This window comes from Crocodylus siamensis, chromosome 1 (assembly GCF_052110815.1).
Source record: "Crocodylus siamensis isolate JL-2025a chromosome 1, ASM5211081v1, whole genome shotgun sequence".
Taxonomy (NCBI): Eukaryota; Metazoa; Chordata; order Crocodylia; family Crocodylidae; genus Crocodylus; species Crocodylus siamensis.
Genome location: NC_143395.1, coordinates 167260371 through 167276692, shown reverse-complemented (window position 1 = coordinate 167276692; position 16322 = coordinate 167260371). Strand labels below are relative to the sequence as shown.

The 16322-nt window shown below is 44.4% G+C and overlaps 1 long non-coding RNA gene across 1 annotated transcript in view; it reads right to left on the bottom strand.

Moving 5' to 3' along the window:
* Positions 1 to 1260: 1260 nt before the first annotated feature.
* The window catches only part of LOC149873629 (uncharacterized), a 36838-nt gene continuing 21776 nt past the window's right edge, over positions 1261 to 16322 (bottom strand). The window contains exon 3 of the long non-coding RNA XR_016439868.1: positions 1261 to 1307. This is a non-coding gene — a long non-coding RNA (uncharacterized LOC149873629). The remainder of the gene's footprint in view (positions 1308 to 16322) is intronic.

Sequence of the window (16322 nt, the reverse complement as noted above, 5' to 3'; positions counted from 1 at the left end):
CACACACATTTTTCAAACTTACATGATGCCTGTGGTTGTAAAGGGGCTTACCTATCAACGGTTCAAATACCATTCCCATTCTGATTTTCTATTTCATGGCAAGTGTGTTTTTGCTGGAATACTCTTCTGGTTGTTAGATTCCACCCCCTACAGATAAGATGGCAAACATTTTAGTGGTCACTGCTATAATACCTACTCCTAGTCCCTGAGCAGACACTACTATTTCATGCTCCATTCCTTCCATAAAGCTGGGATACACACCCATGCCACAAAACCAGGGGGTTGCATTAAAATCTCATTTTTGGCATGTTATTTGAACATGTTATTGAATAAAAGTGTCCTGCCTTTTACTCGTGTCTGTAGGCACTTCTCAGCCCCTCTGTAGTACATCTTCTCTCATCTCTTTGTCAAGGCCTTCTGACCCCAGCTCCCCCTCTGTAGGCAGAAAGGAAGAGGACACTCTTCCCCATCCACAATCTCCCTGCAGGTTATCAACAGGTACTGTCTTTATTTCCTGTTTGACATGTATGATCAGTCACATGCCCCTTGAGACCACATCGCTCAGTGTCTCAGGTTTATATCCCCCGTAATTGTGAGCCTTAAAGGACCAAGACCTGTAACAGCCAGGTAGGGAATGTCTGAGCTTACAGGACTAACACAGTCACACCCTTTGTTTATATGACCATAATTTTATCATATGCTAACTTTTTGGTCTCCATTTTTTCCACACATGTTCTTTACCATAGGTGAATTTGGGGGGAAATCCATTAAGACATCATTGATTTGGAAAGGGGTAAAAAAAATTCAATTTTACCCCATTTTCCCCTCATTTTAAACAGGCAGAGGTAATTAGAGCTTGATCAAGGTTCAATGAATTTTTGGGGAGTTCTGGTTCTCCTTATGTTTGAGAAACAGATAATTTAATTAGATATTTAAATAAAGACCTGGAAGCCTGATCCAAAGCTCACTGAAGTGGATGGCTCATGCCTTTAGAAACATACCTTTAGATGCCCTTTTTAAATTAAGGGTCTATGATGATTCACATAATATGGAGTAGACCTAGGACAATTTTCCTCACCCTACCAGTCCATCAGGCTACTGGGGTTAAGGCATGTTGTTTTCTGTAGCAAATAGCACAGTGGAATTACATCCAGCTTCCTTTGATTCCTCAGTTTAAAATGACCAGATACCCATTTATAACTGAGTCTACTGACTGTAGCCTTTAGCATCAGTTTAACTGGGACTTGAACTCACAGTAAGATGTATTAACCGCAGTCTCTCTGAAGAGTAGATACATCTCAGGAACTCTGCAAGGAAAACAGTTGTCAAAGTCCACAAACAAAATTAGTCCATGTACCACATAGGAATTTCTATTCTTATTTTCATAGTTAGATGTAAAGCTTAGCCTACTGTTTTGTGTTAAAAATGTATACTGCAAATTACAGTATGCAGGATGTGTATTGTGGCAGAGGGAATATTGCCAAGTGAACTTTCAGTTCTAAAATTTCCTGACTTAAGAGCTTGTTCTTACAATATTATGTCTCTTTTAACCAAGTTTAGCCAAACTGTAGCATGCTCGAACAGGCTCTGTAGCATACTAGTGCAGAACACCAGAAATTGTCACTTCAGTTAAACACAAGTTTTTTTAATTAATTATTGAAATATGAAAATATAGAAGACATTATAGTTATCTTTTGTTAATTTTAGGTCATTTTATGGTGTCCCCGTATTTTTAATTTCCAATGTGCCACAGCTTTTAGTACAACAGGCAGACATATGAAGAGGGAATTGGGACAACACTGCACAATGCTCAAACTGAACTTCAGCTACAGACAGAAATGCAGCTCCCCAGTCCATGAGTTAGACCAAATCTCCTGACCCAAAGATGTTACCTGTTGGGTCGGGAGGGTTGGATGATTGGCTCCAATTTGAAGCTGCATCTCTGCAGAGGCTGCATTTCTGCAGAGTCTCTCCTCTAGCTCCACCCCCCGCCCTTGCAGTTGCAGTGCTATGTCTGGATGGGAGCGGGGGAGAAGGCAGGGGAGGGAGCTCATTCTAGGGGTTTCCCATTCATGTTGGAGTGGGGGGGGCAGGTGGATTGGTACCCCATCTCAGAGTGGGGATCCAGTCTACCCACCCCACCCTCTACTGCCAGCTGGGCAGTCCCCAAAACAAGCTACCTCCATTCGTTTTCCCCATTCCCATTCTACAAACAGCACCGGGGCAGGGCAGGGCAGCTCAGTCCTGTAACGAGAGTTCAGATTTTTGCAGGATTGGGACCTTTCAAAGCACTTTGCAGGCATGCACTTGTGTTTGGTCACAGCTGTAGAGTGCTTTCAGGGGCCAGATCAGGCAAAAATTGTTGCTTCTGTCTGTGCCTTTCAACTCTGACCTCTCTGAGATTAACCAAATCCTGGAGGGAGATGTGCTTGCAGCCATAATGTTTATATCATGTTATATGGGCTTTAAAAAGTTTGAAGTCAAAGTTAAGGTTTTGCATTTGAGTATGACTACCAGGAATTGACACTGTATATTATAGGCCAAAACATGCTGAGTGGTTACATGTTAAAAATTTGAGGGTTTTTTTGTTAACAACACGCAGTGAGGTATGAGAGCTGAGGTCAGGGTAGATGGAAATGTTGACAAAGCTAGTGATTTCCTAGATATATAGCTATTGTTTTGGTGGGTTTTGCTCTTGAATGACTTTAAGTCTATGGTAAGGATGTAAGGTGGGTTTTTTATTGTTATTTTATTTTATTATTTATTTTTTGCTTGGACTGTACTATATTTGTGGTGGGAGAGCTAATGCAGAAAAATAAGTCTCACACTTTTCTGAGTTTCAAAGAAGCTTGACATTATTTTTCACCTCCATGTATCTCTGCTTTCCTGTCTCTGTCCAAAAGCAGAAGAGAACTGCTCTCCCATTAATTCATATATAGTATAAGGTAGCCAAGAGTTGGGTCTCTTGGATAAGCATCTCTATTTCGGAGTGCTTCTTCAGACTCATAACTTAGTGAGTTTCACCTATAAGTAATATAGTCTTGCATGTAAAATCTCATTTAAATAGGATTTTTATAGAAACGTTTTTTCTGCCACTTAAGGTAATTGCTTTGCAGATAGTTTAAGTCTCCAAGGGAGCAATCTGGATCTACCCCACTGAGTTTTATCTAAAGGAGACTGGCATAGAATCTCATTATGTGCGTCTGAATGTCTGTCAGCAGATACTGCGATTCAACAGGTACTTGAAAGAGAAAGATATGGTGCAGAATTAAAACACTCAGAGGAATTTGCCATGCTCTAAACACAAAGATGTTTCATTGAGCAATGCATTTCCTTCATATGAAAAAGAGATGCATATATTGAATTGAAACAAGACACAGGCACTTACAGTATACTACAGTTGCTTGGCAACATTCAGGAGATGTGAGAATGAATGAATGAATGAACGAATGAATGAATAAACGATCATAGCTCTTCAAAAGTAACACAGTCTCTTACGTGGCTCAACCTGAAACAATCTACTTTGCATTAAAACTAAACTCAGGATGATTTTTGAGAACTCATTCAGAAGCAGTAAGACACCTGATGACTAGACAATAAACAACAAAAGTTAAAAATAATTAATTAGTTAAACTACCTTCAATTACAGGATAAAATTATTGGATTATTCAAGGATTGACCTGGAAACACCTCTGAAGAGATGGCCAGTAGGTGTTATTCCAGAGTGTTGTGTCACAAAGCATTGAGCACTAGGGGTGTGCAAAGCAGGCAGTATTCAATTTGGATTTGGCCCAGTTTGGGGGACAGTGATTCAATTCGCTGATTCGGATCACTGTCCCAATTTGATTCAGATGAATCTGATTCTGAAGATTCCATTCTGATTCAGAGAATCAGTGATTCAGCCATAGACACAGCTTTATATGCTTTTTCTACGTACTTTGAGGTACCAGGCATGGCTCACAAACACTGAGATGGTGGGATGCAGCATCCCATGGAATCATGGGTTGTGATCCCCAACACGCTCAGTGGCAGACCCAGAAGTGGAGTGGAAGTAACAAAAGCTGGAGCAATGGACTGTGTTTCTACTAACATTTTTCCCTAAAAAATTCCTACCATTACTACCACAGGAGCAGTTTCACTGATAAGAGTACAACCACAGTTTAATCTTTCTGTGTAAAATTTAGACAGGTCAAAAGACCAGTGGCCACTTCTCTAAACTAGCATGCTCACCACTGAAACCATACTTAAAGATACACTTCTGGTAACGTGGGTTGTGTGTAGATGAAACGGGGGCCCTAAATTGAAGTGGTGGGTTTTTAAAAACACTGCTTCAGTTTAGGGCCTTTTAAACCTCCATGTCATGCACACACCTGAACTTACCTGCCTATCTGGTGGCGGGCAAGGGAAGGCCAGCTGTCAGTGGGTGGAGCGGTCCCTGAGCTGTGAGGGGTAGGGGCTGGTGCATCCCTCCGTGGCAGCAGCAGCCCCTCACCAGATGGCAGCCACCTGCTGCACCCAGCTCAGGCGGTCCCAGGGGGCATCACAGCCACAGAGGGAAGCACCAGGCCCCTGCACAGCTCAGGCAAGCAGGTGGGCTCCAGGGAAAAATAAAAGAAAGACCTTGGGCAGAGCCTGCCTTCCCCGGCTGCTGCCAGGCTGCCTGCATGGGCTTTCTGCAGAGCCCCTGAGCTGCATGGAGTCCAGTGCTCTGCTCAGCGGCTGTAGGGCAGTAACTAAAACTCCTTGGAGGAGTTTTAGTTTGTTGCACCCCAAATCATTTAAGGCACATTATGCCGCTGAATTTGCTACAGCAGCTGGAATTACTGTGCAATATGCTGCTGGCGCGTGCAAACACCAACACCATTAAAGCAGTGCAATAGCATTTAACCCACTTTAAAGTGTTGTGCACACATGCCCCTCATTTTGTCTACACATGGCCAAGGGTATACAATTTAGGAAAAAAAGAAAATTGACAAACAAGTCCTGCTACCCCCAATCACTGGTGCCTCTCCTTACAGCACTATTGTAAAGAGGAGAGGTTGCCTCTACCTTCCACCTATTAAATGTGGTGAAGGGGTAAGATTAAGTACCATCCAACTAAGTCCTCCTAGAAAATGACGACTATCTCAAGGCAGTCTCGGGGACAAAACTGTCCTCATGCCTAACCAAAAATGATGTCTCTCCAGCAACAAACTATTTAACTCTTATTTTCACCAAAACACAAGACCTTGCTATTGACACAGATGCCAGCTGCATCTCATGAGTCATTAATGCATACCATAATAGCACTGAATCAAACAATATGGATTATAGGATCCATTTTTCATTTACCTGTTCCTCTACGAATGCCATATGTGCCATCACCTGCTTACAGAGTTCATTTGCTGTTTACATTGAATAGATGGAGTAGTTTCTACATGAAAGAATGAATGGACACACCAGGTTCATGCCTCTCTGAACAAGTTAGTCTCCCATGTACCACCCAGCCCTGCTTTCTGTCAGTCCAATATGGGAAACAGAGGTCAGTGCTGGGCATGGTTATATTTTGTTATAATATAATTTCAGCTATATTTGTGTCTACTTCTCAGTAGCAGATGGCTGGATTTTCTTCTAATGAATCACAGGTATGTTTTCAAAAGAAATCTGCCTAATATCCTGATGAACTTTTGGGGACCTCTGAGCTTCTATGGTACATGACTCATGAACAGTCCTGCTATGTGAACTGTTTTGCAACGAGGGGTTCTCAGCTTTTCAGTACGGCTGTGCAAAGCTTTGGTCCCTTATTCAATTTGCGGAGATTCAGCCTGATTTGGTGGCCGAATCTTCAAATCCACATTGAATCTGAGGACCCTTTAATCTCTCCAAAGCAAATCGGAACCCTCCAAATCAATTTGGAGAAATTCAGAGAATTCAGACAAATGAATCAAATATGGGACAGTGATCCAAATCAACTAATCGAATCACTGTCCCCGATTCGGGCCGAATCCGAATCAAATAGGGCCCGCTTTGCACACCCCTACTTTTCAGGTTCTAACACTCTAGGGGCAGTCCTATCATCTTCCATGCTCTTCAGTGACAAGATTTTTTTCTCTTTCTAGGTCCCTAGGCAATTCTAGAAGCCATGGGAGACCCTGTTCTAGTCAAGAAACTCAAAGCTTCCAGGATACCTGTATGTAACTGGGTGTCTTCCAGGCAGATGGACTTCTATGTTCTATGGCTCCAGGCAGCACTGCCATGCAGACCAACCATGACAGGAGACCCAGGGGCCTCAGGCTCCAGGCCAGATGTCTCCTTAAGCTGTTTAGCTCTCAAGAATGTCAATTTTAGTTGGCACTGGCATGGGGTTCCAGGAAGCACAGGTTTTAGACACTCTGGCCACAGCTACATGTACACATAACTGTGCAGTAGACTAATTAGCTGTCGAGTAAAGTGTCACCACTACATATGCAGCATAATTAGGCCACGGTAAATTAATTAACACTGCTGTAAGATAGTACTGTCAGGTACAGTACTATCTTACAGCAGGGTAATCAACTGCAATTAAACATGTGTAAACAGTGACCACAGATGTAAATTGAGCCCTGTCAGCCCAGTCAGCAGGGGGCCAGACTCCAGCCTGCCACCTAGCCACACAGCTCTACACTTTTAGCATGCTTGTGACCCCCCCTCCCCCGTAACCTGCCACCACCCACTACCACCAGGAGTTGAGGGCTGACCCTCGTGCTCCCAGCCCTGGTGTAAACTGTTCCATCCCAGCTCAAATTGCTGCTGTTCCAGGTGCACATAGAGATGCTGCACCAGGCAGTAGTATACTGTGGCTCAAACTGCTCTGAATTCTATTGCTCTGAATTAATTGCATGTGTAGATGCACCTTCTGTGTGTTGGCATGTCCTAAATGAAAATCTTTAAAAAAATGTCCAGTCTATTGTAAAGCCTGAGTTTAATTCTCTACCTATTCAATAAACTAGTGTTGATTTACTAGTGTCATTGGTAATTGATACTCCTTTAATTCCTTCATGCTGGAAACACTGAGGATTTAATTTTTGGTCCTACACTTTTCAGAACATATGTTTTAAGACTAAGTCCTAGTTTCTCCTTTTGTAATAACAGTTTGAATTGCCATTCTCATGACTAATACCTAATTCTTGATGCAAATCAGGTTCTGTTTTTTGTGTGCGTCTGGATTCCAATCTTAGTTGTTCTGAATTGCTACAAGTGAAACTCAGACAGAAACTAAAGTATAGGTGACTGAGCACAGAACATATTATCTAGTTCCCTGCTTATATTACATATGATTCAAGTATTGCATGTTACCCATTTCAAGGATATAGATGTGAATGATCACGGATTTCCATGTGACATGAGAGAACTATATTCTAACCCAAGGTAGGATTAGGGTTAAAGACTGGTCAAGGTTCAGAGGCATGTTTATAATTTGACCTGCTAGGGCTTCCCAAGCCAGAATAAGCATTCAAACTGATAGGGCTTTACAGGCTATTGGTAGGTGGGATGCATTCTGGGGCTTCCTAAACTGAGGCTGTTTTAGTAGGGTTAGGTGCTAGATCTCTCTGCAAGGAGGGCAGGCTTGAGTATGGAACAGTTCCTTTTGCTAGGGTTATAGCAACTACATATTTCCCAGCTAATTTTAGGGATGGAGCTGGAGGACTCTTCTGGGTGAATTTAGTAACAAGGATCTAACTGTAACTAGATCCATTTTTTTACCTTTAAGAATGTTATCTTGTTTCCTTTCTAAGCTAGTTCATCATTTTCTTATTACCAGAGTGATTATAATTTTTGCTGGTTGAGTCAGATAACATTTTCCCTCAGTTACAGATGGATAATAATTCTGCTCTAGATGAGAGGAGGCAGCATGATGCTTTAAGCTACCTCCCTGGGCACCTATCAGTAAATCTGCAGTACCTGATCCCTCATATGTTTGGCTGACATAGTAAAACCCTGAGATTTACAAGTGCCCTTCTGTCAACTGGAGTGATTGCAAAGACCACTGAAGGTAGAGCTGTGAAGCTGTATAGTCCTGTATTTTGAGAATGATCTTCCCTCAGACTTGTTCTATTGTCACCTTTAAGTTTACATTTACATCCCATGATTCTATATTGACTCTGCCATGAGTCCTCTCAAATATTTCAGAGGAGCAACTGTATTTTTGGAAAGTGCTGGGAGGCACTTCTTGTGAAGGGCACGTTGCAAATATGCAGATCAATTGATTGATTGATCGACCTTTGTGTGAAGCCGATGTTAATAGCATTCATTGGCAACTCACCAAGAGGCACAGCGCAATAGCATGCAAGCCCTTTGCCCAGCTTTAGCATGCTTATGAATCCCAAGGTCACTGTGGCTAAACAAGTGTCGCTGGTTGCTATTTAACCTCAATCTGCCATGGCGATCAGGTGGTGAGGGCTTGCTAATAAAATGTGGCTGACTTTTTTCTGCATGGGTCATGAGGTTCCACAAAAAGATGTAATTTATAAATGAACTCATAAATTCACAATGGCACACTATTAGGAAATATTTGATACTGAAGAGCACTGAGCACCTTCATCCCTGTTATCTTGTCATAATAGGTAACTTTTTCAAACAGGGGAAGATCTTGTGCAGTGGGGTGAAGTTGTACCCCGCTTGGATACTTGCTTCATCCAAAGTTAAAAACCAACAATCTGAGACAGGCAGGGGTATTTCTACTGAGGCAGTGATGAGAGACTCAAATGACTTCATGGGTCATTATTATCTCCTGGATTCCTGCTGATCTTTTCCACACCACAGGTGTTAATGACCCTCTATCCTTTTTAATGATCTTGAGTCACACTATTCAAACTGTCCTTTAATCTGCAGTGTTGCTGTCTGCTAGCCATCCCTGGAAATGTCTCTCTTCTATTTCACAGCCTCGCAGACTTCTTAGCTCTAGCTAAAAACCTTAACTCAGGTGCAGTAACTAAAATGACTGACAGTGAAGTATTGGAGGGGCTGTCAAGATGTTCAAGAAGGCTAGATTTTGTTTTATGAATCTGAATGAGATGAACATTTAACTATAATGACTAACTACTGGATTAATGATACATCTTGTAACTATTTTGACTATTGTTGCCTATTTTTTAAAACTTTATATACAATCTAGAAAATTAATACACATTCCAATAATCACATTTGTTTTCTCTTTGATCCCTAGCGTATTACTAGATCTGCCCATGTTTTCAGGAATGCATAAGACACTTAGAATCCTACAAGCATTTCTCCTTGCTGAGCCCAGGACGACTACCAAGAATCAAGCCCCACCCACTTTCTCCTGTTCTGCAAGTGCCCAAAATTGCTTTAAGAGAGTAGTGGGTTTGTGGGAGAGAGTCCTGATCATTCACTCCAGCATCATTCTTGGGGGCTCTTGAGATAGAGTTTTGGTAACCTGAAAACAGAGAGAGCTTTTCATTGCTCTCACTGCCAAGCATTTTCTCCAGCCCTCAGATAATCTTGCGGCCCTTTCCTCTACATACTTACATTTTTGGCATTCATTTAACAGTGTGGACAACAGAACTGCCTGCGATATTCCAGTACTGATCTCACCAGTCCCATAAAATCTCTCCTCTATGCCTGTTAACTACAGGTTTCCCTCGATTTATGCTGTACATGCATTCCCGGAGAACAGTGCATAAATTGAATTCACATAAAGCAAACCCACTTTACAATGTAACAAATAGGGATAGGTTGCCATGGTGGTGAGGGAGGGAGCCTGGGACTAGGGTAGTGGTGGGGAAGAGGTGCTGCTCCCAGGCCTGCACAAAGCTGCAAAGCAGAGGGAACAGAGTGGCACTCACCGCAGCCCCAGCCCCAGCTGCAGCAGCCCTGGGAGCAGCCAGCGCCAGCTGCCTGCAGTTGCTGGGTTTCACCATGCTCCACCTGTCCCCACTCACCTCTGGGCTGCGCTGTGCCCTGGTGCAGGCAACTGGTGTCTGCTGCTCCCAGAGCCGCTGCAGCTGGGGCTGGGGTGAGTGGGGCTACGGCCCTTTCCCCTCCCTCCACAGACTTACCTGCTTAGGTGGGAGGGCATCTATGCTGATCACATAAGAGTGACTTTACCTTGCATATAACGAATTATGGGTCTAAATATGCTCATTGTGTAAGAGCAAATTTGCATATAAAGAACCCGCATAAATCAAGGGAAACCTGTACATCCACTACATAGACGTATCACATTGGTATCTTTAGCCACAATACTGAGCTAGGAAGTAATATTTAGTGTTTGTCTGCTCAGAACCTAAATCCATTTAAGAGTTATTTCTTTCTACGAAACAGTCCTTTACATTTCTTGTTTCTAGATATGGTAAATTATATTTTGACTGTAAAATGTATTCTGTTTCAATGGGATCAGTGATCCAGATCTCTCTGTACAATGGTTCTGCCCTTACGATTATTTACTAGAGCTGGTCAGAAATATTTCAACAGATCATTTTTCTGCATTGGCAAAACTGAAATGTTCCATGGAAATGGTTTAATTTCAGTGATGTTTCAATGGAACCTAAGCAGACTGCATAAAAAGTGAGGTTTCAAGATGTGCAGAATTCTTTAGTTTCATGGAGAATTTCTAAAGTACAGGATGCCATACTGGACTAAAACCAGATTATGAAATATCAAAATCCTTGGTGGCACTCTGAGGTGCTCTGGGTTAGAGTAAAAGGCAGTCCAGGGGATAGAGACTTAACGGTGGGAGTCTACTATAGACCTCCCAACCAGGGAGAAGAGCTCGACCAGGAATTCTTAGGTCAGCTCACAGAGGCAGTGAGGGCTAAGGATGTGGTCATCATGGGGGACCTGAACTTCCCAGACATCTGCTGGGAAGAGCAGTCAGCCAAGTCTGACCGCTCACGTCGGTTCTTAGCCAGAGTGCAGGACCTCCATCTAACCCAGGAGCTGCACAGCCCCACCAGGGGAGATGCCTTGTTGGACCTGGTGCTGGCCACGGGTGATGACCTGGTGAGGGGGCTGCGGGTGATGGGCCACCTGGGAGACAGTGATCATCGCTTGCTGGAATTCACCATCCAGCGTAAGGTGGCAAAGGGCTGCAGCAAGCCAACAGCCCTAGACTTTAGGAGGGCTGACTTCAACAAGCTAAGGAGGATCGCTGGGGAAGCGCTGAGGACCCAGAGGGGAAGGGAGCCAGATGTCCAAGGTGAGTGGTTGCTCCTTAAGGAGACGAACCTCCATGCCCAAAGGGAGGTAATCCCAATAAGGGTCAAAGGGAGCAGGAGGGCACATAAACCCCCATGGCTCACTAGGAGCATCCGGGAATGTCTCCTTGCTAAAAGGGAGGCATACACCCAATGGAGGGATGGGGTCATCACCAAGAAGGACTATGTTACAGTCGCCCGAGGATGTAGGGGGGCAGTCAGGAAGGCCAAGGCAGAGATGGAGATAGGACTAGCTTCCCGGATTAAGGACAATAAGAAGTCCTTCTTCAAATACATAGTGGGTAAAAAGAGGGTCCCGGGTAATGTGGGGCCCCTGCAGGACACGATGGGCAATTTAGTCGTCACGCCAGATGACAAAGCTAACATATTTAACGATTTCTTTGCCTCTGTCTTCCTAAGTAGGGACCAGTTCAGCCACCTCCCTGCTGGGCCTCCCTCGGGCCCCGGGAGAGACACTCCTGGGCCAGGGGTTAGCGAGGAGGTAGTTAGGGTACTTCTGGAGAGGCTGGACGTGTTCAAGTCCGCTGGTCCGGACGATCTTCACCCTAGGGTTCTACAGGAACTGGCCGAGGTCATTGCGGGACCCCTGGCGCGGCTCTATGAGCACTCGTGGTGCTCTGGTGAGGTGCCGGAGGACTGGAAGAGGGCCAATGTGGTCCCTATCTTCAAAAAGGGAAAAAAAGAGGACCCGGGAAATTACAGGCCAGTTAGTCTTACCTCAATCCCGGGTAAGCTCTTTGAAAAAATTATCCTGGCACACATCCAGGAGGGCCTTGCGGGGGAATGCATGCTCAGGGGCAACCAACATGGGTTCATCAGTGGCAGGTCTTGTCAGACCAACCTGGTGGCCTTTTACGATCAGGTCACCAAATCATTAGACGCAGGGGTTGCTGTGGATGTAGTCTTTTTGGACTTCCGGAAGGCTTTCGACACTGTCTCTCACCCTGTCCTCATCAAAAAGCTGGGAGACTGTGGTGTCGATGCCCACACGGTCAAATGGGTCGCCAACTGGTTGGAGGGCCGCACCCAGAGGGTGGTAGTGGATGGGTTCTTCTCGACCTGGAAGGACGTGGGCAGTGGGGTTCCGCAGGGCTCGGTCCTCGGGCCCGCACTGTTCAACATCTTCATCAGTGACTTGGATGAGGGGGTAGAAAGCACCCTGTTCAAGTTTGCTGATGACACTAAGATGTGGGGGGATGTGGGTGCACTAGAAGGGTGCAATAGGCTACAAGCTGACCTTGACAGGTTGCAACGGTGGGCGGATGAGAATAGGATGGGGTTTAACACTGATAAGTGCAAGGTGTTGCACATGGGGAGGAAGAACCGGCACCACACTTACAGGTTGGGGAACTCCCCTCTTGCCAGCACGGAGACGGAAAAGGATCTTGGAGTCGTCATTGACTCCATGATGAACATGGGCCAGCAGTGTGGGGAGGCAGTCAAGAAGGCCAACCGTACCCTGTCATGCATCCACAGATGCATCTCGAGCAGGTCCAGGGAGGTGATCCTCCCCCTCTATGTGGCACTGGTCAGGCCGCAGCTGGAGTACTGCGTCCAGTTCTGGGCGCCACACTTCAAGAGGGACGTGGACGATATGGAAAGAGTCCAGAGGAGGGCCACTCGTATGATCAGGGGTCAGCAGGGCAGGCCTTATGAGGAGAGGCTACGGGACCTGAACCTGTTTAGCCTCCACAAGAGAAGGTTAAGGGGGGACCTTGTGGCCTGCTACAAACTGGTCAGGGGGGATCAGCAGGTATTGGGGGAGTCCCTGTTCCCCCGTGTGCTGCCAGGAGTGACCAGGAATAACGGTCACAAGCTGCCGGAGGGTAGGTTTAGATTAGATATTAGGAGGCGCTACTTCACAGTCAGGGCGGCTAGGGCCTGGAACCGGCTTCCAGGGGAAGTGGTGCAGGCTCCTAGCCTGGGGATTTTTAAAAGGAAGTTAGATGAGCACCTTGCCGGGGTCATCTGACCCCGGTGCTCTTTCCTGCCAAGGCAGGGGGTCGGACTAGATGATCTACCTAGGTCCCTTCCGACTCTAGCTACTATGAAACTATGAAACAGGTATTACCTTCCTTTGCACAGCTCTGTTTAGGACTCAGTCAATCTTTGCATCATCTACAACTTTTCAATGATAATGACAGCAGTTACTTACATGAAAAGAAACAGTAGGAAAACAGTGATTTTTTTAAACCTGTTCTTTAAATGATGTTTAGCAATTGGAAACAATCAGGCAAGCTAGCAGCCAGCATGAGGCCACCCAGCTAGCTCTTCATGGACTGTCAGCAAATGACCTATGGAGTCCCATTTTGGAGCCATTGTACTATTTGTTCCTATTTCTGTTTCTGATTGTGACAAAGGCTTATTAATTATGATTATGAGTATCATTTAGTTACTCTTAAATTACATTTCAGCATAACCATATCATCATAAAATACATGGGTCAAGATCAACCATTGGTATAAATGGATATTGCATCATGAAAATCAGTACAGCTGTGCCAATTTACATTAATGAAGAATCTGGCCATAGTCTCATAAATATAAAGTAAAAAAAAAAACAAACCCCAACCCAGCAACGAGAACAACAATATCTTTCTCAATCTGATCATAACTGCAGTTTGATGGGAATTTCTTGATAATTATGAAGGGATATTATCAACATGAGATTTTGAATCTAGGATGCAACTATTGTTCAAAGCACCCATGACAAAGGATGCTGATAAGCTAGGTTAATCAGGAAAAAAAATAAGAGTTTCTTAAACGTGTTTAATTATTGAAAGAGATTTCAATTTACTTTTATTTAAACATAACTATCTGGGTGAGAAGGCATTTTCACATATACACATACATACACCGAGGTAATGTCATCAAAAACAAGTTAATTAGCATTTCTGTAGGTGGAAGGATAGTCTACAAGGTAGACTCACTGATTCATAATTTACTACTAACTACTATTTGTTACCAGACTCTCCTTGCTCCATTGGTCTTCTTTCCTTTGTAGGACCTTCCCTCTCTTTCCCTTTGTCCAGCAGTAGGTGCTCTGTCTGAAGCTATGCACCTCAGAATCATGAAGTACCATTGATGATAGATGTTCATCTACTTCCTTTTGGTAAACCTAATATGAACAGGCTCTACAAGGAAAAGGGAGAGAAGTTCTTCAGACACTACTCATTGTGCTAGCCTTTCCCTGGAAAAAACATCCTTCCACCAGCTTGACCCCAAGCCTGTTGAAGTCAGCATGAGTCTTCCCATTTATTTCAGTGAGTTTCACATCAGGTCCACTTAGCACAGGCCTCTCTGTATAGCTAGAAAAAAAGAAGTGCTCTTTTTTCGTGGTGGGGGAGGAGGGGAGAGGAGAAGGCGGTATTGTTTGTCCCTGAGTTTGGGTCAGGAGTGCTGGGTGCATTGTTACTGTTCTTTAGAAACTGAATCATTTCTGAGGCCAATGGTGTAAATGGGAACAGGAAAATATTTATCACCTAAAAGGAGTTTCGCCAACTCAAGCTGAAAAATGTTGAATTGGTAACTTCCCTTAGAGTTTGGTAGATTCTTAGAACCACATGCTTCAGGAAATCTACTTGTTCCCTCATCAAAGCTGTAAAAGCACTAGAATGCCTTTCAGAATTTGGTCCTGTAATTCTCTGGTCAGATTCCTGCTTTTTACAGGATATATTATTCAGCCACTGGGGACATATTAACCAGCAAGATTTTACCCTCTGCATTTACTTTTGTCAAGAAACTTAATGGGAATTTAATACAATGCAGTGCAAAGTCTACTGATATTTTAATGGATGTCCTCCTATTGACTTCTGGATCAGACCCAGAGCCTATAACAGGACTGCTGGGAGTTGCACATCCTGCAAGCCACAGCAGCATGAACCATGGGCTTCCAAGCTGCATGCCACAGGGTTCCGCCCACCCCGCTTCACTGGAAGTGAGGTAATGCCCCCCATTCTCCTACTGCACTGTATGGCATCATTGGCTATCCCCCAATACAAGGATGATGTCTTCCGGGGCAGGGCGGGGTGGGGATTACTGGTGAGTTTTAAGGTGGTTGAGGAATCTAATCCATGCCTGCAAGTTTTTCCACAGATACAAGAAGTGGTGCTTTGATGGGGACAAAACTGTTGGCCAGGATGTGCACTTTCCTTCCTCTACCATTTCTCAGCTTCCTGAGCAAAACGGTTCTCTTCAAAGTGGGTTGTAACTTGATGTATGGTACAGCAGCAGTAAGACCTGTTATCAGCCAGCACTTCCAACTTTGTAAGATTGATGCCACCCTTCTTAAGTTATGCTTTCAGGGTGTTCTTGTAGCATTTCCTTTGTCCTCCGTGGGTCCTCTTACCACGATTAAGTTGAGAGAAGAGGACTTGCTTTGGGAGATGAGTGTCAACCATCTATACACAGTGGCCACCACAGCGGGGTTGATGTTTCATGATCTTTGCCTCAATGCTGGTTATATTAGCTGCAGAGAGGATGCTGACATTGGTGCAGTGGTCTTCCCATCTAATGCGAAGGATTCTCCTGAGGCAATGCTAATTAAACCATTCCAGGTGCTTAAGATGACTTCAGTACGTCACCCACATCTCACATCCATGCAGGAGTGTGGGAATAACCACTGCATAGTAGACCAGGATCTTAGTTTTCATCTGCAGATCTTGGTCAGCAAAGATACAGCAAAGCAACTTTCTAAAGGATACACTGGCACAGTGAATCCTATGTTTGATTTCTACATCGAGACTGACCCACTGAGAAAGGTGACTGCCAAGGTATGGGAAATGCTTGACATTTCCAGGGGCTCTCCACCAATGGTAATTTGTGGAGGGAGTGGGGCACCTTGTGCTGGGGCAGGCTGATGGAGCACCTTGGTCTTTCCAAAGTTAAGGGAGAATCCCAGACTATGATAGGCACCTGAGAAAAGGTCAAGGGTAGACTGCAGATTATCCTCATGCACACTGAAACCAACACAATTATCAGCATACTGAAGGTTAGTGATGCTTGTCTTGGTAACTTCTGTTTTGCTATGAAGGTGCCGCAGGTTGAAAAGCTCACCATCCATTTGATATTCAACCCCAGTTCCAGGAGGAAGGCAGTCATGGATGAGAATCAAAATCACAGCAAGATA